We start from the raw sequence: 26445 nt of genomic DNA, 5'->3' as shown, positions 1-26445 counted from the left end.
AAATATTCCTTCCCCAACATCCAATCGCTGAAGTCTCTCACATTTCTCGAATTCCAATCTGCCACCACGTTTTTTATACCTGGAAAATATTCTGCTCTCAATGCTATCTTCTTCTCCAGACAAAACAACCACAGCACTTTTGCCACATTCGACAGTTCCTTTGATCTGCATCCTTCCAAACGATTTATATACGCTACAGCCGAAATGTTGTCCATCTTCAGTAACACAGTCCGACCTTTCAAACTCACCAAGAAACTTTTCAATGCATACAAAGCTGCAGTCAATTCTAAACAATTTATGTGCATTTTTTTCTCTTCCTGTGACCAAGCACCACCTGTCTCCTGATGCCCTAATCGAGCACCCAAACCTATCATACTCGCATCCGTCTCTAACGTTAAATCCGGAAGGCATCCAAAAATTGCCCTTCCATTCCATACTTCCAAATTTTGCATCCACCACTCCAGTTCTTCCTTTTCCTCTTTGTCCAACACTATTTTGTCCCCATATCACAATCCTCTTATTAATGCATTTGCCTTCACCCTCTGTAATGCTCGATAATGTAGGGGACCTGGAAAAATCGCCTGAATCGACGATGATAACAAACCTAGAACCCTTGTCAAATCCCTCAAGGTCATACACTCCTTCCTTTGTGCCCTCTGTACCTCCTTCTTTATCATCTGTACTTTCTTCTTCGGCAACCTTAATACCTCTTCCTGTGTATCTATCGTAAAACCGAGAAAACCTAAACTCTGAGCTGGTTGAAACACTGACTTCTTCTTGTTTATTAAGAACCCTAAATTCTCCAAAGTATTCACAACAAAACTCAACTGACTTTTTAACTCTTCTGCATCCTGTGACATCAACAATATGTCGTCCATAAACAATTAACCTGAATCCTCTTTCCCTGAAAAAAGCCACAACTACTCTCATTAACTTGGTAAAACACCACGGGGCAGAAGACAGCCCAAAAGGAAGGCAAAGAAATTGGTACAACTGTCCTCTCCATCTGAACTGAAGATATTTCTGGCTGCCCTCCTCCATTGGAATAGTGAAATATGCATCTTTCAAATCCAACTTCACCAACCAATCCCCTGATTGTAACATGTCGCTTAGAAGATGAATACCTTCCATCTTGAAATGTCTGTAAACTAATGAATGGTTCAGACCTTTCAAATTTATCACAGGTCTCCATCCCTTCTCTTTCTTTTCCACCAAGAAAATATTGCTCATGTAAACCCTTAAACTGTCTTCCACCATACAAACTGCCTCTTTTTCTAACATCTCTTCTACTTCTAAATCTACAATTTCCATCTTTTCTTTGCAAAAAATTAATTCCTTTGGTTCTGTACTCTGAACAGGTTCCCTTTCGAAATCTATTTTGAATCCCTGAACCACATCCAAAATCCATTGATCTTTTGTAATCCTTCTCCATGCTTCTACAAAATACCTTAATCGGCCTCCTACTTTTCCGAGGGAAGAACCAGAAATTGTCTGCATACTCACCTTTTGCTCCTTGATAGGACTGACTTCTTCCTCTTCCCCCTCTATATTTTTGATATCTTCCTCTTTGTGGAAAGAACCTCGAGGATCCTTGGAAACCCCTTCCTGATCCTCTACTTGAATAATTATATTGTGAGCTGAACTGGGACCTTTGAATTCCTCGGCCGGCATACTGTCCCCGTCTCCCGGCCCCTCCAAAAACACCAAACACCTTTCTCATGTTTGTCTGAGCTCTATCTAGCGCAGTAAAAGTTGCCACATGTTTTCCTAAACTTTTTACAAATCATTCCCCGAACAACAAACCTTTTGCGTCTTCACAATGCTCTTTGTTCGCCAAATCTCCTAACTTTGGACTCATCGTAAAAAGAACTGTTTTCCTTCTCTCTGCCAACAAACTAGAGTTTGCATTCCCTAGCAACACCATTGCTCTCTGACTCCAACCACGTAACAAGTTAACATCCACATCTTCCCCATTTAAATATGCTTCCTCTGTCATATCTAAAATCTTCCCCAATGGACCTAGAACGTCGAGTAGACGATCCTGACATAACTTCAATGATTGCTCTAAACCCTTTCTAGGATCCTTACCTAACTTAAACAGATAGGATATTAAATCTGGATCCAGATTCGGGGTCTGGCACACCTTATAATCAATCTGCGGCCTTGAGCACTCTGCCTTCAAAACACTCCTCACCTCTCTATCTAGAGGTTTTCTTAACCAGTGTTTAATGAACTTGGCAACATGCTCATGCGGCCACCAGTCCGCACTTCTTGGATGCCTTATTTCAAATGGATTGAACATTTCCCCTCCTAAAGGATCTTTAATTACGACTTTTGAAGTTGAAGGAAGATTATCCTTAATATCGTCGTTTAGATCATCCTCATTATCTACATCAAGCACATATTCATCATTGTACTTATTGACTCCTTTTTCAACTCGGTCATCCACATCCATATCATATTCTTCATCTGAAATCTCTTTTGTGCCGCTATGGACACCTCTATCTTGCGTACCGCCAAGGGTACCACTCTTTCTCATGGTGTTTAAACCATCTTTTCCATCCTTATTCATGTGCTTAGTCTTTTTCAACTTTTTATAACCTTTTTTCTCTCTTACATCTTCCGAGCATGACCAAAAATCCTCATCAGATTTATTTTCCTTCCTCTTCCTATCCATCACAATTTGAATAACCTCCCTCATTGAACTCTTTACCTCAGTCTTTATCAATCTTCTTAGGTTCTCCTCAATAACTCTCCCTTCAACCACACTTACATTCTTTGCAACACTAACCTCCTCTGAGTCCATCTTCTAAATATCCAAAATTCTCCTACTGCTACTCTTAAATCAACTCTCCAAATAAGCATCAGCTGTTTTCAAATCACCTCCGATAATCTCCCCTTTTTTTTTTTTCTTTATTCAACTCCTCGCGTACAAAAAAATACACATTTCCCATTCTTTTTATTGGTTTTTGCCCAATCCAAAATGGCCGCCCATTTCTCGCGATATCTCGGCAACCAATTGCCTTTCGTAATACTATCCAGGCTCTATACTGCCCCGTTCACTTTGAACTGAAAACAAAGCCGCGCGCTTCCTCGCGCCAGCCTGTTGCCTCCACCATAACGGTACCGATGCACGCGTAAGCTAAACCACGCGCGCTTCCTCGCTCAAGTCCGCAATCGACTGCCCCTCGTGAACCAACGCCTCACTACAAAGGTACTGTTTCACGCGCAAGCCAATTAACTTCACGCGCCAACCCCTTAATCCTTTAAGTTCGTTTTCTCTCGCACTCGCAATCTTCTTAACGCAATAAACTTTCCTCTCTGGGACACACTTTTCTATTTGAAACCCCCTTTAAAAGAGTCCTCATAAACAGCAAACTTACGCTTTTTCATTCCTCCTTATTTACTTTTTTCATACCATACACCACTTGCTTCTCAAGCATTCCGCTTCTGAAAATTAGAAGCTATACAATCCTCTCTTCTTTCATACACACTCAAACAATATTATCCTTTTAAGTTATGATTAAAAAGTCAACGTATCTGTTCAGGAGCAGCATTTAAAAGAGGATGAACATTCTGTGCAGGAGGCATTTATTGGACTATGTGTGGTTCTAATTCTGGTTTGTTGTGTACTTTGTGTTCTTTAAAGGATCTGCTCAGGAGTGGCATTAAAAGAAAGTATGCATAATGTTAGCCTCCTGTCTTGAAATGAAATCAAACATCCATTTACTTGCATATACAGTTATACACACACCACCACACTTACTTTTACAGGAACGGAGATGAATGGAAACACGGACACACAAAACACAGTGATAAATCTTACCAATATGAATCTTACACAAAACGAAGAAAGTATCCTTTCCCTTGGACTCACTTTTTGTTCAAAAAACAACTTTGATTATGCCCAAACCAGAATTGATGTGTTTCAATTTGTTAGAAGACTTAAACTCCAGAAGTATTTTATTTCAGGATCTAACCAACTGAACAATACAGATGAAACACCCACCGACCCCAATACCCTTACAGTCAAGGACATGGCTCTACTACAAGACCTAGTACACATGGACAATACACAAAACCCAGAATCGCTCATCGATTTTGCAAACACCTCAGGACTACCAATATCCAGCACCATAAAAACACCGTTCAAACCGAAATCCACCTTCATCCCCATGATGCCGAAGGATGGCATTGACGTCTTTGCTGAAAACGTCACCAAAGATCTAAAAGATTTGGCGCTCACAAGCAGTAAAACATTCACAAGCAGTAACCGCAACAAAATGAAAAAATATGATGAACTTATCAACAAAATCAGACAAAGAAATGATGTAGTGGTTCGCTGGTCGGACAAAGGAGGTAATGTTGTTCTGTGGCCCCTAGAGCAATACAACAAGGAGGCATTTAAACAACTTAACGACAAGGAGTGTTACATTCGAGTGAGCCCTAACATCATGGTGGGAATAAAAGAAAAACTCCACAAAGATCTTTACAATTGGAAAAGTATCGGACTCATTTCGAAACAAGAATTTGAATACCTGAAATGTGATTACCCAGTAACACCCCTGCTATATTTAATTCCCAAGATTCACAAGAACCCCACGGACCCTCCAGGTAGGCCTATCATTGCCGCAATAGGAGGATTGTTCGAGAACACTTCTAGATACATCGACTATTTTCTACAACCCTTTGTGTGTAGCCTTCCGGCATACATAAAAGACACTGGAGACTTTCTCAGAAAAATTTATGATGTCCAATGGGAGAGTGACTTACTTATGATGACGCTCGATGTGAATTCATTGTACACGAGCATTAGGCACACAGATGGACTCAATGCACTTCACCACTATCTGGGCAGGAGACCTATGTCTATGTTTCAACACACTGAGATGCTTGTGAAAATGGCTGAATTGTGTTTGGGTAACAATGTATTTTTATTTGATAGCCTTATGTACAAGCAAATGCAGGGCACAGCCATGGGTACCTGCTTCGCCCCCAGCTATGCTAATTTGCATATGGGCTGGTGAGAGGAGCAGGTACTCAGGGTGGAGCAACAAGCTACATTCACAGAGCATGTAAGAATATACGTCAGATACATCGACGATATATTCATTCTGTGGAAGGGTTCAGAAGAGAGTGCTACCCAATTCTCCAAAGAAATTAACAACAACACCCTGAACCTCAGCTTCACGTGTAACATGAGTAGGGAATCTATCCACTTTTTGGATCTGGAGCTTTTCGTAGAAGGAGACAGCCTTCAATCTAAAACCTTCAGAAAACCGACAGCTGGTAACGCCATCCTACACGCGCACAGTTTCCACCCCAGCTCTCTTAAAGCCAGCATACCATATGCCGAGTGCCTACGCATGAAGAGAAATTGTAGCACTAACACCGGCTTCAAAGAAGCCACTCATGAATTGTGCAACAGATTAGCCCACAGGGGCTATAACCAAGAAATCCTAGATAAGGCCAAATCCAAGGTAGCCACTAAAACCCGAAAGGAACTCCTTGCTACTAAAACCACTACTACCGTAGGTAGTAAAGAAAGTTCAACTACTAACACCCCGAGATTAGTCACGGGATTCAATGCCTACCATGCCCAAGTACGCAAAATCATCTATAGGCATTGGAATGCAGTAAGGAATGATCCAGTTCTAGGCACGTCCATTAACAGCAAACCCCAAATCACATTCAGAAAAGCTAAATCTCTGAGACAGGAAATAGTGAACAATGCCCCAAGCAGAACCAAAGCTGAAGGTTCCTGGCTTAGATTGCCTACAGGTTTCTACAAATGTGCCAAATGTAAGGCATGCAAACATGGTAAAAACACGAAAGATATTGTCTTACCATTTAGACAATCACCTTATGTGATCAGAAAGCATTTCACATGCAAAACAGACTTTGCTGTTTACGTATTGACCTGTACATGCGACAAAAAATACGTGGGAAGCACCATACACCCCGTACACGTACGCATTCTACAGCACTTGAGAGCCATCACGCACAATGATGTCACATACCCAGTTGCCAGGCACATAAACACTCACCACAACGGCAAAGCGGAAGATCTCACTTTCTATGTGGTAGACAGCATCCCCAAAAACCCTAGGGGAGGTAACAGACTTCTAGCTCTAAGGAGATTGGAATCCCGTTACATTCTTTTGTACAATTCAAAAATCCCTAATGGTATGAACGCAGACGAAGCGCTTAATGTCCACCTTTAGTGTAGCGGGTCTCTTGCCGCTATTTCCAATCTCTCTCTAATATTCTGCTACAGTCTGTTCACACGCTTTTTTATTCCCTTTTTTTTATTCCCTTTTTACGTGTGCTTTACATTCTAGCAACCCACCCACTACATGTACACTAAAATCTTAATTTTTCTATTCCTTGCCTTTGTTTCTGTCCTCTTTTATCTGACTTCATTTGTGCCCCAGGGAATGTTTTCACACACTCCTGTATTGTGAGTACACCTCTCTACACCTCTCTTTCAATCTTGGCCCACTTGGGCGGCACCCTCCTCCATTTTTCCTACCCATTATTCGCTTCATTAGGACCACCATAGACGCTCTCTGCTTATTATAGTCCGACACTTTGCCTAGGTATCCTATTTTCTCCCCGGCTGCTCCTGTCTCATTTGCGAATGTTCACTAGAACTCTTCACGTCTAGACAGGCACCCGTGTGAGACACTATATTTGATAGCGTCTTTTCCTTTGGACTTTATAATTAAATCTAGCATTTGGGTATCTTTTTTGACAGATGCATTTTGCATCTCTTATGTTTATTTAGAATGTTTTAGATGAAGTTTCCCGCTGTGGGCTTATTTTCATGTCTTCTATGTCCATACATGTACACGGGACAGTGAGACATATAAGGCACTTTGTTTTAATTTTCAGTTAAGCAGAATAATTGTCTTTTTCATATATATATGCCATATAATATATGTATGTGCTTAATTTTCACATGTTTTAATTTATACACGTTTATTTAGTATGTTCATGTTTTTCGCAAAGTCATGCCGATCAGCCCGGTCATGATTCTTTATGTCTATGATGACAGAGTGGTGGTTGCCATGACAACTGCACATTAACATATGTAAAGGTCACTGGCATGTGTAACAGACAAGTGAACAAGGCAGTTCGCCGTCGAAACGCGTCTTGCCGATGTTGGATTAAACTTCTTTTTGCCATTATTTCACGGAGTCTGTGCCTGTCTGCTCGTCGATTGCCAGGATTGGAATTCCATATATATATATATATATATATATATATATATATATATATATATATATATATATATATATATATATATATATATATATATTCACTGAAAAAAAACATAGGTTTCAGGGACGTTCTAGTTAGTTGGAGATTTCACTTGTACAAAACCATAGAATTTCGGCCATTATAGTTAGTAGACCTAACTATAACTCGCGCCCCCGCAATGCACTGCTGATGATGTCACATATTACATCACTGATGAAATGCTCGGTGACATCACTGATGACATCACTGATGACATCTCAAATGACATCACTGATGACATCATCCAGTGAATGTGTGTTTCTGTAAAGTATACAAATATGTTTTATATATATATGCCAAGGTGTATTGAAGTATGAGTGGGTGTATGAGTGTCTGAATGGATGATTTAGTTGGTGTGTGACTGACTGTATATGTGAGTGATTAAATGTGTCTTACTGAATGCATAGGTTAGTGACTAAACTGTGTGAATGTCTTTATTAGTCTGTTAGTTGGTCTGTAAGCGGCTACATGGCTTGTTGAGTAGCTACATGAGTGTCTATATGGGTTATTTATTGGTTGTCTGAGTATCTGTATGGGTACCTGAGTGTCTTTGTGGGGTGTGGGTGACTGTGCATAGATATGTGAGTGGTTGTTTCACTGGGTGTATGGGTTCAAAAGTGCATATGGAAACAGCTGTATGGGTGGGCGAGTGTGTGTATGGGTGTGTTGGTGACTGAATGGATATCTCAGTGGTTCATGTGTGAGTAACTACATATGTTTTAAAGCAGTATATGTGAGTGTTGGAGTATATAAATGACTATATGTGAAAGTGAGTTATTGCAAGAGTATCTGTATGGATGAGTGTGTGTTTCTATGAGTGATTGTTTAAGGGAGTAAGTATATGTTAGTATCTGTACAAATAAGTGTGGTGGTGTGTGTATGACTGTCTAAGTAAGGTAATGGGTGTGTGATAGTTTCTTTGCATGACTGACCAGGTGTATGAGTAACTGTTTGTGTGAGTGGCAGTGTGTGAGTGTCTGTGTGGGTGTATGAGTGGATATATCAGTGGCTGTATAGATAAATGACTGTGTGTATGAGTGACTGTATGGGTTAATGGGTGGATGTGCGTGTAGACGTATGAATCACTGAGCAGGTATGTACTAACTGCTATTGGTCTATGGTTTCGATATTGGTTGTCTGTATTTTAGAGTGGGTGTATGAAAGGTTTTATTAGGGTATGAGGAGGTGCATCATATGATCACGTGGATGATGTCATGAGTGATGTCACTGAGCATGTCATGAGTGATGTAATATGTGACATCATCAGCAGTGCATTGCGGGGGCGCGAGTTATAGTTAGGTCTACTAACTATAACGGACAAATTTCTGTGGTTTTGTACAAGTAAATTCTCCAACTAACTATAACGGCCCTGAAACGTCCATGAAATCTAACTATAACTGGTTATATATATATTGATGACATATTCATGGTCCGGAAAGGTACTGATGACAGCGCGCAGAAATTTGTGGAAGACATTAATTTTAACAACTTGAATTTAAGCTTCTCAGCACAGTTGAGTAGAACAAACATGTGTTTTCTTGATGTAGAAGTTTTTATTGGCAACAATAAGATGGAAACAAGATTACATAGAAAGACTACTGCTGGGAATACAGTTTTGAATGCCACTAGCCACCATCCTGCCCATCTGATCTACAGCATCCCATAAGGGGAGATGCTGCACATCCGTAGAGTATGTAGTATGGACAGTGAGTGCAGACGGGCACAACTGCAAAGTAAGGATAGGTTCCTGGACAGGGGATATTCTGAAAAAATGCTTAATAGGGCCATGAATAGAAGTGCCCATTTAGATCAATCCCAAGCACTCACCAAAATCAATAACAATGATTAATGATTCCGATGACAAACGGACAGAGTCCCCCACCAGATTGATCCTTACTTATAACTTACAATATAAAGCCCTATGTAAAATTATAAATAAGAACTGGGCTTTGGTACGTAGAGACTCCATTTTGAGTGGTCATATCACTAGATCCCCCTGCATTACTTTTAGGAAGGCTCGCTCTATGAGCGATTCCTTAGTAAAAAGCAGCCCAGAGGTGGTGGTATCCCAAACATGGCTGAGTCCTAGGAATGGTTTTACACGCTGCACTACTTGCAAGACATGTAAATATGGGGTTAATAGAACCAGCTATGTGACACCCTGTACCTATTACCAAAAGTCTCAACTGCAAAACAGAATACGCTGTGTACGTACTGGAGTGCTTGTGTAACCTGCAATATGTAGGAAGCATGAAATTGCAGGTGCATAAACGAGTGCTCCAACAATTGAGGGCCATCACCAACATTGATGTCACCTACCCGGTTGCCCGACACTTTAAGGAGTACCATAATAGCAAATTAGACAATTTGAAATACTTTGTCCTAGATACAATCCTTCCACAAAACCTTGGAGGCAACCGGGAGGCCAGGCTCAGGAAACTTGAGACTAGGTACATCCTAGAACTGGACAGCAAAATACCCCAGGGCTTGAACTCGAATGAGGATTTTTATACATGTCTGTGACTGTTTCTAATTGCTTTTAAATGAGGATTTAAGCATGATCTTATACCCATTTAGCTGCTTCCCATATGAGAAACGTTTTTTAGCTTTCATTTTATTAATCTTTTATAGGTGAATATTGGCACTGTTTACAGATGCACTTTAGTTAATTTTGAGACATAGAAACTTCTGTAATTAAGGCCCACTTGGGCAGAATTCGGCTTAATTCATTGCATTTGCAACCCTTTTATTTTGCACAATGGTATCTTCAGACCGGGTTTAATATTCATACACGGTCTGTATATGGGTAATAGGGCTACCATTGAATTTACCGCATAGTTTCAGGATTGAACAATTGGTTTTATTAATTCATGTTCATTACATTTCTGAATTGAATGCGTGTTTAGCCCGCCTCTTAAAATCCCTTAATTTTTTTACCTTTAAATTTGTTTTCACTTTAGCTATAAATTGGTTTTAGAAAATTTGAAATATTAATGCTTATTTTAAATATTATACCAGCTTGTGCTTTTTAATGCGTATATTTATGATGATAATAACTTATTTATCTCTGTACATAATGCATTTTGGGACATTGCAGTGATTTTTAAGCTATTTATATACATGTTTTTCTATGTTCATTATGACCAATGCATTTTTTTGAAACTATCACGTGTTTACACTGTCACTTTAAATATATGAGAGCACTCCACATGCGCGTCATGTGATCAAGGGCACTTGGTAGCCCGAAACGCGTCATGGCAGTGGTGCAGGGCGTCCACAAAATAAAGTAAAAATTTGCACCAGTAACAGGACTGCATTCGTCATCTTTCCAGCAGAAAGCGCTACGTGGCGAAGTAAGCTTCATATATATATATATATGTATATATATTACCTACTGGCTCTAGCCAGTAGGTAGTTATAGTTAGTAAAACTTTTCCCATAGAGGAAGAGTTTTTGCTTTGCTAATAACTTAGGCGCTGTGTAACAAATCTTCATAACATTTTCAAAACTAGTTTTGTAGTGAGGACATGGGATTAACTGCGGACATTGCTGATGTTATCATAAATTAGTATATGCTTGGCCACCATTTTGCCACTTTTTGCACGCGTTCCTACATGGCTCTGTTCTCGGAACTACTCTGCTTGCGCTTTGTCACATGAGAACTTTCTGCCTTTCATACATCTAGCTGTACACTGTTCACCTCGTCTGCACAGAGTGTTCAAGGTCAAAAAACAATGTATGCTGTTGATTTACTTTGGTCAGTCCCACGCCCATAGACATAACATGGAACACAGCTATGCTAATGAAACTCGGGTGCTGTTAATATGGCATTACATGCATGAAAAGGCACTTGGAGAAAATCATTCCAACGAAGAAGAGCTGTGTTTGTCCGGAGATGTAAATCCTTGCATCTAATTTGGAGGTATAGGGTCCCCCTGACAAAGTCTAGAGGTCTTCTAAAATTATAATAAACTAGCTAATAGCACCGGGAGGGTGGTAAGGTGCTGTAGACCTGCTTCCACTGACATTATAATATGGTTTCCCCTTATGTGCTGTATGGAATTGGAACAATGCTGATTATATTATTCTTATGCATTTTGCTGCAAGTATTGTCTCGTGTACTGCATTATAGAGCACATTAGTTAAAATAAACATTTTAAACTATACTGTGTCTCTGTGGACAAGTGTGAGTGTTTGAACGAAAGAGTGCTCTTATTCCCACGATTCCTGAGAGGTTCGAAGTAACATGTTATAGTATGTCTAATCATTGGTAGCTTCGCTGTAGTACGTAGAACGAATGAGACACTATAGCTAGTCGGATTGGGGTTCTGGGCACCGAGGTGGGTTTTTTGATACACCACTACACACGAGGTCCTGGTTTCCTGCGCATAGTTCTGTGTATGTGCAGAATCCCTACAACAGTTTGCCACTTACTTGACCTGCTGTGTGGAAAGTTTCAGGGTGATTCGTCAAGCGGGCTGAGGAAAAGGGGGAGTCTCAAAACATTTTTCCCCCATGCAATGTCTAGGGGGATATTCCAGAAATAGCCCCTTTTCTAATTTGGTGTAAATCTGTTCAGTAGTTTTCAAGTTATTAAAGAAATACAAAAGTGTATATATAGGGATGCTGATCCTCTATGGATCTAAGTCCCAAATTGGCTGCCAACACTTGCTGGTTGATGTGTTGGCTGCCAATCAGATCTCAGCATGAAATCTGTCCGATCTGTGGAGGATCAGTGTCCCTAGATATCTATATTTCTTTTTTCCTTTAATATTTCCAAAACTACTGAACGGATTTGCACCAAATCACAAAAAGAGATCATTCTGGACCAAGATCTAGCTTTCTGCCAAATTTGATGTAATTCCTTTCAGCAGTTCGGGCTGTAGTTGTGTCTCAAACCTGCAAAATCCCCATAGACATTGCATAAGGGGGAAAATGTTTTGCCTCTTTCTGCTCGTTTCCCACCATTATTTTGCCTCTTTCTTCTCGTCGCTGACCTGTATTTTGCCTCTTTCTGCTTGTTGCTGACCTTTATTTTGCCTCTTTCTGCTGATTTATCATCTTTATTTTGCCTCTTTCTGCTCGTTGCTGGACTTTATCTTGCTTCTTTCTGCTCTTTGCTGACCTTTATTCCGCCTCTTTCTGCTCGTTGCTGACCTTTATTCTGCCTCTTTCTGCTCCCTTTTGACCTTTATTCTGCCTCTTTCTGCCTGTTTCTGACCATTATTCTGCCTCTTGTTGCTGGTTTCTAATCTCTATTTTGCCTCTTTCTGCTCATTTCTGACTTTTATTCAGCCTCTTTCTGCACCCTTCTGACCTTAATTCTGCCTCTTGCTGCTCATTTCTGACCTTTATTTTGCATCTTCGTGCTGATTTCTGACCTTTATTCTGTCTCTTTCTGCTTGTATCCAACCTTTATTCAGTCACTTTCTGCTTGTTTCTCACCTTTATTTGCCTTTTTCTGCTCATTGCTGTCCTTTATTTTGTCACTTTCTGTTAGTTTCTCAACTTTATTTTGCCTTTTGTTGCTGGTTTCTAACCTCTATTTTGCCGCTTTCTGCTTGTTTCTCACCTTTATTTTGCCTCTTTCTGCTCGTTTCTCACCTACATTTTGCCTTTTGCTGCTCGTTGCTCACCTTTATTCTGCCTCTTTCTGCTAGTTTCTCACCTTTATCTTGCCTCTTTCTGCTTGTTTCTCACCTTCATTTTCCCTCTTACTGCTCACCTTTATTTTGCTTCTTTCTGACAGTTGCTTGTTTTTTTGTTGACCTCTTTATGCTCTCTGCAGACCTTTATTCTGCCTCTTTCTGGTTGTTACACACCTTTATTCTGCTCTTTTCACTCCTTTCTCACCTTTAGCTTGCCTCTTTCTGTTTGTTGCTGACGTTTATTCTGCCTCTTTCTGCTCCCTTCTGATCTTTATTCTGCTTCTTTCTGCTTGATTTTCACCTTTATTTTGACACTTTCTCCACATTTCTCACGGTTATTTGGCCTCTTTCTGCTCATTACTGACCTTTATTTTGTCTTTTTCTGCTTGTTGCTGACATGTATTCTGACTCTTTCTGCTCATTTCTGACCTTTATTCTGACTCTTTCAGCTCGTTTCTCACCTTAGTCTTGTCTCTTTCTGATTGGTGCTGACCATTTTTCTGCCTCTTTCTGCTAGTTTCTGACCTTTATTCTGCCTCTTTCTGCTTGTTTCTCACCTTCACTTTGCCTCTTTTTCCCCTGGACTGTGGGGGGAGCCTCAAGACCCCATCGTCCCAGCCATTCCCCAGCTCCTGTGGTAGCCGGCATTGCTGCTATATGGAGTGAGTTGCTGGAAAGGCAGCTCCCTCCCTGTAGGAGCAATTATTTCCTCTCTTTCCCTGTCCGCATCTCAGCCTCCATTGGGCGGGGGCCATTTGACAGCTCCCACCCGCTGGAACCAGAATGTTTCCATTTGCTTGGCAGGAGCTAATAAATCTCCCACCAAGCCAAAGCAAACAGCTATGTCCAGGGGATGGGCACCCAGGGACATAGCAGGAGCCAGCCCTGGGTGGTGGCAGTCCCAATGGTCATGTATGGCTCCAGGAGGGGGGCCACATGGCCCCCTCCTTCTAATTTGCATGGACTGCACCAGGGAGGTGGTGATCCCTGGGGTTGAGAACAGTCCACCTGGCCGCCTGCACCATATTAACATAAGCCCCAGTGAGGTAGTGGCCCCCATGGCCTAGGTGGGTCTGCACAGCCCCACACAAATTTTTTAAGTAAAGCCTCAGGGAGGTGCTGGTCCCTGGGGCTCATTTGAGCCCATGGAGGGGGGTCCGCACTGCCCCCTCCTATATTAATAAAAAGCCCCTTGGTGGTGGTAGTCCCCAGGGCTCAGACAGCCTCAGTCCCTCCTTTTTTAGGAAACTGCCCCCATGACCTGACCCACCCAGGGGCCCTTTAGAAAATAAGCACGGGAGCCCACGCTTGTTTTCTTATTAAATTCTGCCACAAATGTGTGACAACATTAAAAAAAAATGTTTTTTTTGCCCTGCTAGGGGCCCTCTGGGACCCCAAGACCAAAGCTTGGGGGTTAGGGTATTCCTATCCTGCCCCCTTTTCTTTTTTTCACTTTTTTTGTGAGATTCGGCTGAAGCCGAGTCCCAAGATGGCTGCCAACACTTCCTGATTGAAGTGTTGGCAGCCAATTAGAGCGCTGCATTTCCCTGCACAAGCTTGTCATTATTTGAGAATTAGCTGCAAATTAGCTGCAATCGTTGAAAAACTAAATTGCATTTCTTGTAATTTATCAAACAGATTTACACCAAAAACAAACATCATAATCTGCATACCAAAAGCTAGTTTTCTACTGAATTTGGTGTGATTCCGTTGATCAATTTAGGCTGTAGTTGAGGTCAAGTCTCCTGCAGTAATTAACATGGGAAACATGCTCCGCTTGATGAATCTCCATCTATTATCTACTGAGGGTTGCCAGGAGGTAGTTGTAGTTAGGACACTGTTTCCATAGGAGAAGCGGTTTTTGACTTGCCTATATCTTTGGCGCTGTTTGATGAATCTTCACAGTTGTGCATGGAAAGTCTGCTCAATGGATCACCCCAAAACTTTCCATGCACAACTAGAATCACTGGAACACTTTCTTGGAAAACCTATGTGAAGATTCATTGACCGTCGCCAAAGGTATTGACTGTTTGAATGTTCATTCACCACGATTGTGTACTCGTGCAAGAAATCCGGGAAACAATTGTTCCATTCTATTTATCTTTTGATCCAAATACCAACAGATCGCTGCCCCCTCTGGAAGGTCCATCTAACCTTAAATAACTCTTATTACTAACCGGCTTAGATCTTGGGCCAGTGACTACACTGATCATGGACCTTTTTACTGGGAGTATATAATGCCTACTGCTTGTACAAATTGAAGACGTCTTTTTGAGAAGCCAAATGCTTCATGATGTCTCAAAAAGATTCCTAACTCACTCTATCCAGAACTGGATGAGTGGTTCTTGATTCTACCCGGCTGTCATTTTGTTTTTGTCCTGAAGAAGACCCTTTGTGATGACCTTATAGTACAGACACTTGGGTCGAAACGTCAACGTACAACTGACTCATGTCCATAGTCATTGTAACCAAAACAAGTTGATATTTCGGATTACTGTTTGAACTAAATACCTGGACAGAGATATATGTAAAAATATGTTTTATCATGTTTTGTCATTTATGTGTTTGTGTTTTGGCTGTCAGTTCACTTTTTCACCACATGTCACATTAGTCACTAATTAATTGTCTACACTGTTTATACTTTTTGTATGACAGTCTGTCAATTGACTAACAAAATATTTATTTCATAAATAAATAAAATAAATAAATAAATTATATAATCAAATTTAATAAGCTTCTGTGTGTGCTTCAGATAAAGAAAATTTTTTGTTAAAAAAAGCTTTTTGTTAAAAAAGCTCTATTGCTCTAAAGGAATTATTTTGCTACTCCACAGAAATTTTTTGTAGTCTATAACGGCAACAGCATCTCCAGCATATTGCTGGGCCAGACCGCTGGGCCACTGCTGAGGGATCACAGATTCCCAGCTGTTGCGGCGCTCCTGTGGAGGTGGGACCACCGCACTAATAATGTGGCGGTCAGACTGCCAGTGCGGTGGTTCCCAGCACGCCACTAGTTTGTCGGTCCGATGGACTGCCAAACTCATAATTAAAAGACACACAGATGATAGACGGAATGCAGACCAAATCAAACATTCACCTCCAGTCAAGAGATCTGAGTTAAATCCATCATTCTTTTGCTCACCTTGCCACCCCAGTTTAGACCCAACCATATGCCAATCAGTCTTTACCCTGTGCCTCATGGGAACAGTCCAGCCCAAATTGCCAAGCCAGGTCCTCCCTGGACCAGAAACAAGCATCCTGGGACCGGTTTCAGGGCATCACCCCATATCAACCCAGCTAGCTTGAATCCAGTGGCACAGTGACCCTGGGACCCCCGTAATTACCCCCTATGTGGTTACCCTTAGTGCCAGTGTCTTTCTTTTAACTTTAATATTTCTTTAGTGTTGCCTGATGTGATAGCAAGATGTCTTTAAAGTGAGAAAAGGGCACATTCCAGATTTCTCATTCCTGTCTCCTGCTGATGCTGTTGTAAATTCCTTTTGGACTGACCTTTCTATGTAACTCCAGTTATTTCCTGGACTCAGTTTCATGAATAGTACTTTAATAAGCTTTGCCCAGGAAGAAAAACAAACTTTATCCTGTTTATTTTGCATTGCACTTGTAACACTTTTATTAAAATATAGATAGAGTGTAATTTGGGTTTAAGTATCCAAACTTTGATACTGTGAACACTCTTTCCTTCCTTCTTTCTGTCTTCTTTCTCTTTCTTTTTCCTTCTTTCTTGCATTATCTCCTTTTTCTTTCCTTCTTTCTTTCTTTCCATTCTTCTTCCCATTCTTCTTTCTTTTTGCCATTTTCCTTTTCTTTCTTGTTTACCTCTTTTCCTTTTTTCTTTTTTTTTCTTTCCCTCTTTAATTCTTTCTTTAATTTTTGCCTTCTTTCTTTTTTCACTTCTTTACTTCTATATTTTCTTTCCTTCCTTCTTTTTTCCTTCTTTCTTTGCTTTCTTTCTTGCCTTTTTCTTTCTTTTTGCCTTCTTTTTCTCCTTTCTTTCCTTCTTTTTTCCTGCCTTCCTTATTTTTTTTGCCTCTTGCTTTCTTTTTTCAGTTTTTCCTTCTTTCCTTTTTTTCTTTCCTCTCTCCTTTCTTTTTTGCCTTCTTTCCTTTTTTTCTTTCATTCTTTCCTCCATTCTTTCTTTCTTTTTTTGCTGCCTTTCTTACCCTCTTTCCTTTTTAATTTATTCTTTTTTATGCCTTCTTTCTATTATTATTTTAGCCTTCTTTCTGTCCTTCATTTCATTCCTGCTTTCTTTTTTTTTGCTTTATTTCCTGTTTTCTTTGTTTCCTTCTTTCTTGCTTGTTTGCCTTCTTTCCATTTTTCTTTCCTTCTTTCCTTCCTTTCATTACATCGGTCTTTTTTGTCTTAATTCTTCCATTCTTTCCTTCTTGCTTTCCTTCTTTTCTGTTACTCTTCTGTCATTCTTTCATTTCTGTTTCATTTTGCCTTCTTTCCTTCTCTCTTTCTTTTTGCCATCTTTCCTTTTTACTTTCCTTCTTTCCACCTGTCTTTCATTCTTTCCTTCTTCTTCCTTTTTCTTTTATTTTTTCCTTCCTCCTTTCTTTCTTTTTTGCCTTATTTCCTTTTTTCTTTCCTTAGTTTCTTTCGTACTTTTTCTTCATCTTTTCATCTGTCCTTTCTTCCCTTCCTTCTTTAATTTTTACATTCTTTCTTTCCTTGTTGCCTTCTTTCTTGTTGACCTTTTATCTGTCCTCTTTCTTTCTTTTTCTACTTTCTTTCCTTCTTTCTATTTACCTCCTTCTTTGCTTCTTTCTTCCTTCCTTTCTTTCCTTCTTTCCTTTTTGGCTTCTTTCATTTCTCCTTTCCTCCGTCCTTCTTTTTTATCTTCTTTTCTTTCCTTTTTGCCTTCTTTCTTTCTTTCCTTTTTTGCCTTTCTTCCTTCCCTTTTTGCCCATGTTGCTTACTTTTCTTCCAGCCTTCTTTCCTTTTTTGCCTTCTTTTCTTTCTTATGTTTCTTCTCTTCTTTCTTGCCTTTTTAATTTCTTGCCTTCTTTCTCAGAGGCAAGAGGCTAGCGGCCAATGCCAGACCAATTGTCTTTTTAGATTTATGTTAGAAAAGACCATTTCATTTTAATAAAAGAATGCATAACAGAGTTACTTGTAAGGATTTTCAGCCATACTTCACCCATTAGTCTGTGATTGTGTCATTCACAATGTGTCACAACAAACAAATGATGGACGGAATGCTGACAATGCAGACATTCTCCCCCAGTCAAGAGATCTGGGTTAAATCCATCGTTCTTTTGCCCACTACGCCACCCCAGTTCAGACATGGCCATATGCAAATCAGTCTTGACCCTGTGCCTCATGGGAACAGTCCAGCCCGAACTGCCAAGCCATGTCTTCCCTGGACCGGAATCAAGCATCCTAGGACCGGTTTCTGGCTATCAGCCGTCATCAGCCAGGATAGCTTGACTCCAGTGGCGTAGTGAGCACGGGTCCCACGTCTGGGAATACCCATCCCACTTAGGGCGAAAAGCGTTACAACAAACAAATGATGGACGGAATGCTGACAATGCAGACATTCTCCCCCAGTCAAGAGATCTGGGTTAAATCCATCGTTCTTTTGCCCACTACGCCACCCCAGTTCAGACATGGCCATATGCAAATCAGTCTTGACCCTGTGCCTCATGGGAACAGTCCAGCCCGAACTGCCAAGCCATGTCTTCCCTGGACCGGAATCAAGCATCCTAGGACCGGTTTCTGGCTATCAGCCGTCATCAGCCAGGATAGCTTGACTCCAGTGGCGTAGTGAGCACGGGTCCCACGTCTGGGAATACCCATCCCACTTAGGGCGAAAAGCGTTACAACAAACAAATGATGGACGGAATGCTGACAATGCAGACATTCTCCCCCAGTCAAGAGATCTGGGTTAAATCCATCGTTCTTTTGCCCACTACGCCACCCCAGTTCAGACATGGCCATATGCAAATCAGTCTTGACCCTGTGCCTCATGGGAACAGTCCAGCCCGAACTGCCAAGCCATGTCTTCCCTGGACCGGAATCAAGCATCCTAGGACCGGTTTCTGGCTATCAGCCGTCATCAGCCAGGATAGCTTGACTCCAGTGGCGTAGTGAGCACGGGTCCCACGTCTGGGAATACCCATCCCACTTAGGGCGAAAAGCGTTACAACAAACAAATGATGGACGGAATGCTGACAATGCAGACATTCTCCCCCAGTCAAGAGATCTGGGTTAAATCCATCGTTCTTTTGCCCACTACGCCACCCCAGTTCAGACATGGCCATATGCAAATCAGTCTTGACCCTGTGCCTCATGGGAACAGTCCAGCCCGAACTGCCAAGCCATGTCTTCCCTGGACCGGAATCAAGCATCCTAGGACCGGTTTCTGGCTATCAGCCGTCATCAGCCAGGATAGCTTGACTCCAGTGGCGTAGTGAGCACGGGTCCCACGTCTGGGAATACCCATCCCACTTAGGGCGAAAAGCGTTACAACAAACAAATGATGGACGGAATGCTGACAATGCAGACATTCTCCCCCAGTCAAGAGATCTGGGTTAAATCCATCGTTCTTTTGCCCACTACGCCACCCCAGTTCAGACATGGCCATATGCAAATCAGTCTTGACCCTGTGCCTCATGGGAACAGTCCAGCCCGAACTGCCAAGCCATGTCTTCCCTGGACCGGAATCAAGCATCCTAGGACCGGTTTCTGGCTATCAGCCGTCATCAGCCAGGATAGCTTGACTCCAGTGGCGTAGTGAGCACGGGTCCCACGTCTGGGAATACCCATCCCACTTAGGGCGAAAAGCGTTACAACAAACAAATGATGGACGGAATGCTGACAATGCAGACATTCTCCCCCAGTCAAGAGATCTGGGTTAAATCCATCGTTCTTTTGCCCACTACGCCACCCCAGTTCAGACATGGCCATATGCAAATCAGTCTTGACCCTGTGCCTCATGGGAACAGTCCAGCCCGAACTGCCAAGCCATGTCTTCCCTGGACCGGAATCAAGCATCCTAGGACCGGTTTCTGGCTATCAGCCGTCATCAGCCAGGATAGCTTGACTCCAGTGGCGTAGTGAGCACGGGTCCCACGTCTGGGAATACCCATCCCACTTAGGGCGAAAAGCGTTACAACAAACAAATGATGGACGGAATGCTGACAATGCAGACATTCTCCCCCAGTCAAGAGATCTGGGTTAAATCCATCGTTCTTTTGCCCACTACGCCACCCCAGTTCAGACATGGCCATATGCAAATCAGTCTTGACCCTGTGCCTCATGGGAACAGTCCAGCCCGAACTGCCAAGCCATGTCTTCCCTGGACCGGAATCAAGCATCCTAGGACCGGTTTCTGGCTATCAGCCGTCATCAGCCAGGATAGCTTGACTCCAGTGGCGTAGTGAGCACGGGTCCCACGTCTGGGAATACCCATCCCACTTAGGGCGAAAAGCGTTACAACAAACAAATGATGGACGGAGTGCTGACAATGCAGACATTCTCCCCCAGTCAAGAGATCTGGGTTAAATCCATCGTTCTTTTGCCCACTACGCCACCCCAGTTCAGACATGGCCATATGCAAATCAGTCTTGACCCTGTGCCTCATGGGAACAGTCCAGCCCGAACTGCCAAGCCATGTCTTCCCTGGACCGGAATCAAGCATCCTAGGACCGGTTTCTGGCTATCAGCCGTCATCAGCCAGGATAGCTTGACTCCAGTGGCGTAGTGAGCACGGGTCCCACGTCTGGGAATACCCATCCCACTTAGGGCGAAAAGCGTTACAACAAACAAATGATGGACGGAATGCTGACAATGCAGACATTCTCCCCCAGTCAAGAGATCTGGGTTAAATCCATCGTTCTTTTGCCCACTACGCCACCCCAGTTCAGACATGGCCATATGCAAATCAGTCTTGACCCTGTGCCTCATGGGAACAGTCCAGCCCGAACTGCCAAGCCATGTCTTCCCTGGACCGGAATCAAGCATCCTAGGACCGGTTTCTGGCTATCAGCCGTCATCAGCCAGGATAGCTTGACTCCAGTGGCGTAGTGAGCACGGGTCCCACGTCTGGGAATACCCATCCCACTTAGGGCGAAAAGCGTTACAACAAACAAATGATGGACGGAATGCTGACAATGCAGACATTCTCCCCCAGTCAAGAGATCTGGGTTAAATCCATCGTTCTTTTGCCCACTACGCCACCCCAGTTCAGACATGGCCATATGCAAATCAGTCTTGACCCTGTGCCTCATGGGAACAGTCCAGCCCGAACTGCCAAGCCATGTCTTCCCTGGACCGGAATCAAGCATCCTAGGACCGGTTTCTGGCTATCAGCCGTCATCAGCCAGGATAGCTTGACTCCAGTGGCGTAGTGAGCACGGGTCCCACGTCTGGGAATACCCATCCCACTTAGGGCGAAAAGCGTTACAACAAACAAATGATGGACGGAGTGCTGACAATGCAGACATTCTCCCCCAGTCAAGAGATCTGGGTTAAATCCATCGTTCTTTTGCCCACTACGCCACCCCAGTTCAGACATGGCCATATGCAAATCAGTCTTGACCCTGTGCCTCATGGGAACAGTCCAGCCCGAACTGCCAAGCCATGTCTTCCCTGGACCGGAATCAAGCATCCTAGGACCGGTTTCTGGCTATCAGCCGTCATCAGCCAGGATAGCTTGACTCCAGTGGCGTAGTGAGCACGGGTCCCACGTCTGGGAATACCCATCCCACTTAGGGCGAAAAGCGTTACAACAAACAAATGATGGACGGAATGCTGACAATGCAGACATTCTCCCCCAGTCAAGAGATCTGGGTTAAATCCATCGTTCTTTTGCCCACTACGCCACCCCAGTTCAGACATGGCCATATGCAAATCAGTCTTGACCCTGTGCCTCATGGGAACAGTCCAGCCCGAACTGCCAAGCCATGTCTTCCCTGGACCGGAATCAAGCATCCTAGGACCGGTTTCTGGCTATCAGCCGTCATCAGCCAGGATAGCTTGACTCCAGTGGCGTAGTGAGCACGGGTCCCACGTCTGGGAATACCCATCCCACTTAGGGCGAAAAGCGTTACAACAAACAAATGATGGACGGAGTGCTGACAATGCAGACATTCTCCCCCAGTCAAGAGATCTGGGTTAAATCCATCGTTCTTTTGCCCACTACGCCACCCCAGTTCAGACATGGCCATATGCAAATCAGTCTTGACCCTGTGCCTCATGGGAACAGTCCAGCCCGAACTGCCAAGCCATGTCTTCCCTGGACCGGAATCAAGCATCCTAGGACCGGTTTCTGGCTATCAGCCGTCATCAGCCAGGATAGCTTGACTCCAGTGGCGTAGTGAGCACGGGTCCCACGTCTGGGAATACCCATCCCACTTAGGGCGAAAAGCGTTACAACAAACAAATGATGGACGGAATGCTGACAATGCAGACATTCTCCCCCAGTCAAGAGATCTGGGTTAAATCCATCGTTCTTTTGCCCACTACGCCACCCCAGTTCAGACATGGCCATATGCAAATCAGTCTTGACCCTGTGCCTCATGGGAACAGTCCAGCCCGAACTGCCAAGCCATGTCTTCCCTGGACCGGAATCAAGCATCCTAGGACCGGTTTCTGGCTATCAGCCGTCATCAGCCAGGATAGCTTGACTCCAGTGGCGTAGTGAGCACGGGTCCCACGTCTGGGAATACCCATCCCACTTAGGGCGAAAAGCGTTACAACAAACAAATGATGGACGGAATGCTGACAATGCAGACATTCTCCCCCAGTCAAGAGATCTGGGTTAAATCCATCGTTCTTTTGCCCACTACGCCACCCCAGTTCAGACATGGCCATATGCAAATCAGTCTTGACCCTGTGCCTCATGGGAACAGTCCAGCCCGAACTGCCAAGCCATGTCTTCCCTGGACCGGAATCAAGCATCCTAGGACCGGTTTCTGGCTATCAGCCGTCATCAGCCAGGATAGCTTGACTCCAGTGGCGTAGTGAGCACGGGTCCCACGTCTGGGAATACCCATCCCACTTAGGGCGAAAAGCGTTACAACAAACAAATGATGGACGGAATGCTGACAATGCAGACATTCTCCCCCAGTCAAGAGATCTGGGTTAAATCCATCGTTCTTTTGCCCACTACGCCACCCCAGTTCAGACATGGCCATATGCAAATCAGTCTTGACCCTGTGCCTCATGGGAACAGTCCAGCCCGAACTGCCAAGCCATGTCTTCCCTGGACCGGAATCAAGCATCCTAGGACCGGTTTCTGGCTATCAGCCGTCATCAGCCAGGATAGCTTGACTCCAGTGGCGTAGTGAGCACGGGTCCCACGTCTGGGAATACCCATCCCACTTAGGGCGAAAAGCGTTACAACAAACAAATGATGGACGGAATGCTGACAATGCAGACATTCTCCCCCAGTCAAGAGATCTGGGTTAAATCCATCGTTCTTTTGCCCACTACGCCACCCCAGTTCAGACATGGCCATATGCAAATCAGTCTTGACCCTGTGCCTCATGGGAACAGTCCAGCCCGAACTGCCAAGCCATGTCTTCCCTGGACCGGAATCAAGCATCCTAGGACCGGTTTCTGGCTATCAGCCGTCATCAGCCAGGATAGCTTGACTCCAGTGGCGGAGTGAGCACGGGTCCCACGTCTGGGAATACCCATCCCACTTAGGGCGAAAAGCATTACAACAAACAAATGATGGACGGAATGCTGACAATGCAGACATTCTCCCCCAGTCAAGAGATCTGGGTTAAATCCATCGTTCTTTTGCCCACTACGCCACCCCAGTTCAGACATGGCCATATGCAAATCAGTCTTGACCCTGTGCCTCATGGGAACAGTCCAGCCCGAACTGCCAAGCCATGTCTTCCCTGGACCGGAATCAAGCATCCTAGGACCGGTTTCTGGCTATCAGCCGTCATCAGCCAGGATAGCTTGACTCCAGTGGCGTAGTGAGCACGGGTCCCACGTCTGGGAATACCCATCCCACTTAGGGCGAAAAGCGTTACAACAAACAAATGATGGACGGAATGCTGACAATGCAGACATTCTCCCCCAGTCAAGAGATCTGGGTTAAATCCATCGTTCTTTTGCCCACTACGCCACCCCAGTTCAGACATGGCCATATGCAAATCAGTCTTGACCCTGTGCCTCATGGGAACAGTCCAGCCCGAACTGCCAAGCCATGTCTTCCCTGGACCGGAATCAAGCATCCTAGGACCGGTTTCTGGCTATCAGCCGTCATCAGCCAGGATAGCTTGACTCCAGTGGCGTAGTGAGCACGGGTCCCACGTCTGGGAATACCCATCCCACTTAGGGCGAAAAGCGTTACAACAAACAAATGATGGACGGAATGCTGACAATGCAGACATTCTCCCCCAGTCAAGAGATCTGGGTTAAATCCATCGTTCTTTTGCCCACTACGCCACCCCAGTTCAGACATGGCCATATGCAAATCAGTCTTGACCCTGTGCCTCATGGGAACAGTCCAGCCCGAACTGCCAAGCCGTCCATCAATTGTTTGTTGTAACGCTTTTCGCCCTTAGTGGGATGGGTATTCCCAGACGTGGGACCCGTGCTCACTACGCCACTGGAGTCAAGCTATCCTGGCTGATGACGGCTGATAGCCAGAAACCGGTCCTAGGATGCTTGATTCCGGTCCAGTGAAGACATGGCTTGGCAGTTCGGGCTGGACTGTTCCCATGAGGCACAGGGTCAAGACTGATTTGCATATGGCCATGTCTGAACTGGGGTGGTGTAGTGGGCAAAAGAACGATGGATTTAACCCAGATCTCTTGACTGGGGGAGAATGTCTGCATTGTCAGCATTCCGTCCATCAATTGTTTGTTGTAACGCTTTTCGCCCTAAGTGGGATGGGTATTCCCAGACGTGGGACCCGTGCTCACTACGCCACTGGAGTCAAGCTATCCTGGCTGATGACAGCTGATAGCCAGAAACCGGTCCTAGGATGCTTGATTCCGGTCCAGTGAAGACATGGCTTGGCAGTTCGGGCTGGACTGTTCCCATGAGGCACAGGGTCAAGACTGATTTGCATATGGCCATGTCTAAACTGGGGTGGTGTAGTGGGCAAAAGAACGATGGATTTAACCCAGATCTCTTGACTGGGGGAGAATGTCTGCATTGTCAGCATTCCGTCCATCAATTGTTTGTTGTAACGCTTTTCGCCCTAAGTGGGATGGGTATTCCCAGACGTGGGACCCGTGCTCACTACGCCACTGGAGTCAAGCTATCCTGGCTGATGACGGCTGATAGCCAGAAACCGGTCCTAGGATGCTTGATTCCGGTCCAGTGAAGACATGGCTTGGCAGTTCGGGCTGGACTGTTCCCATGAGGCACAGGGTCAAGACTGATTTGCATATGGCCATGTCTAAACTGGGGTGGTGTAGTGGGCAAAAGAACGATGGATTTAACCCAGATCTCTTGACTGGGGGAGAATGTCTGCATTGTCAGCATTCCGTCCATCAATTGTTTGTTGTAACGCTTTTCGCCCTAAGTGGGATGGGTATTCCCAGACGTGGGACCCGTGCTCACTACGCCACTGGAGTCAAGCTATCCTGGCTGATGACGGCTGATAGCCAGAAACCGGTCCTAGGATGCTTGATTCCGGTCCAGTGAAGACATGGCTTGGCAGTTCGGGCTGGACTGTTCCCATGAGGCACAGGGTCAAGACTGATTTGCATATGGCCATGTCTAAACTGGGGTGGTGTAGTGGGCAAAAGAACGATGGATTTAACCCAGATCTCTTGACTGGGGGAGAATGTCTGCATTGTCAGCATTCCGTCCATCAATTGTTTGTTGTAACGCTTTTCGCCCTAAGTGGGATGGGTATTCCCAGACGTGGGACCCGTGCTCACTACGCCACTGGAGTCAAGCTATCCTGGCTGATGACGGCTGATAGCCAGAAACCGGTCCTAGGATGCTTGATTCCGGTCCAGTGAAGACATGGCTTGGCAGTTCGGGCTGGACTGTTCCCATGAGGCACAGGGTCAAGACTGATTTGCATATGGCTATGTCTAAACTGGGGTGGTGTAGTGGGCAAAAGAACGATGGATTTAACCCAGATCTCTTGACTGGGGGAGAATGTCTGCATTGTCAGCATTCCGTCCATCAATTGTTTGTTGTAACGCTTTTCGCCCTAAGTGGGATGGGTATTCCCAGACGTGGGACCCGTGCTCACTACGCCACTGGAGTCAAGCTATCCTGGCTGATGACGGCTGATAGCCAGAAACCGGTCCTAGGATGCTTGATTCCGGTCCAGTGAAGACATGGCTTGGCAGTTCGGGCTGGACTGTTCCCATGAGGCACAGGGTCAAGACTGATTTGCATATGGCCATGTCTAAACTGGGGTGGTGTAGTGGGCAAAAGAACGATGGATTTAACCCAGATCTCTTGACTGGGGGAGAATGTCTGCATTGTCAGCATTCCGTCCATCAATTGTTTGTTGTAACGCTATTCACAATGTGTCAGCC

This window comes from Triturus cristatus, chromosome 4_1, assembly GCF_964204655.1.
Source record: "Triturus cristatus chromosome 4_1, aTriCri1.1, whole genome shotgun sequence".
NCBI classification, from domain to species: Eukaryota; Metazoa; Chordata; class Amphibia; order Caudata; family Salamandridae; genus Triturus; species Triturus cristatus.
This window is presented reverse-complemented; position numbering follows the sequence as displayed.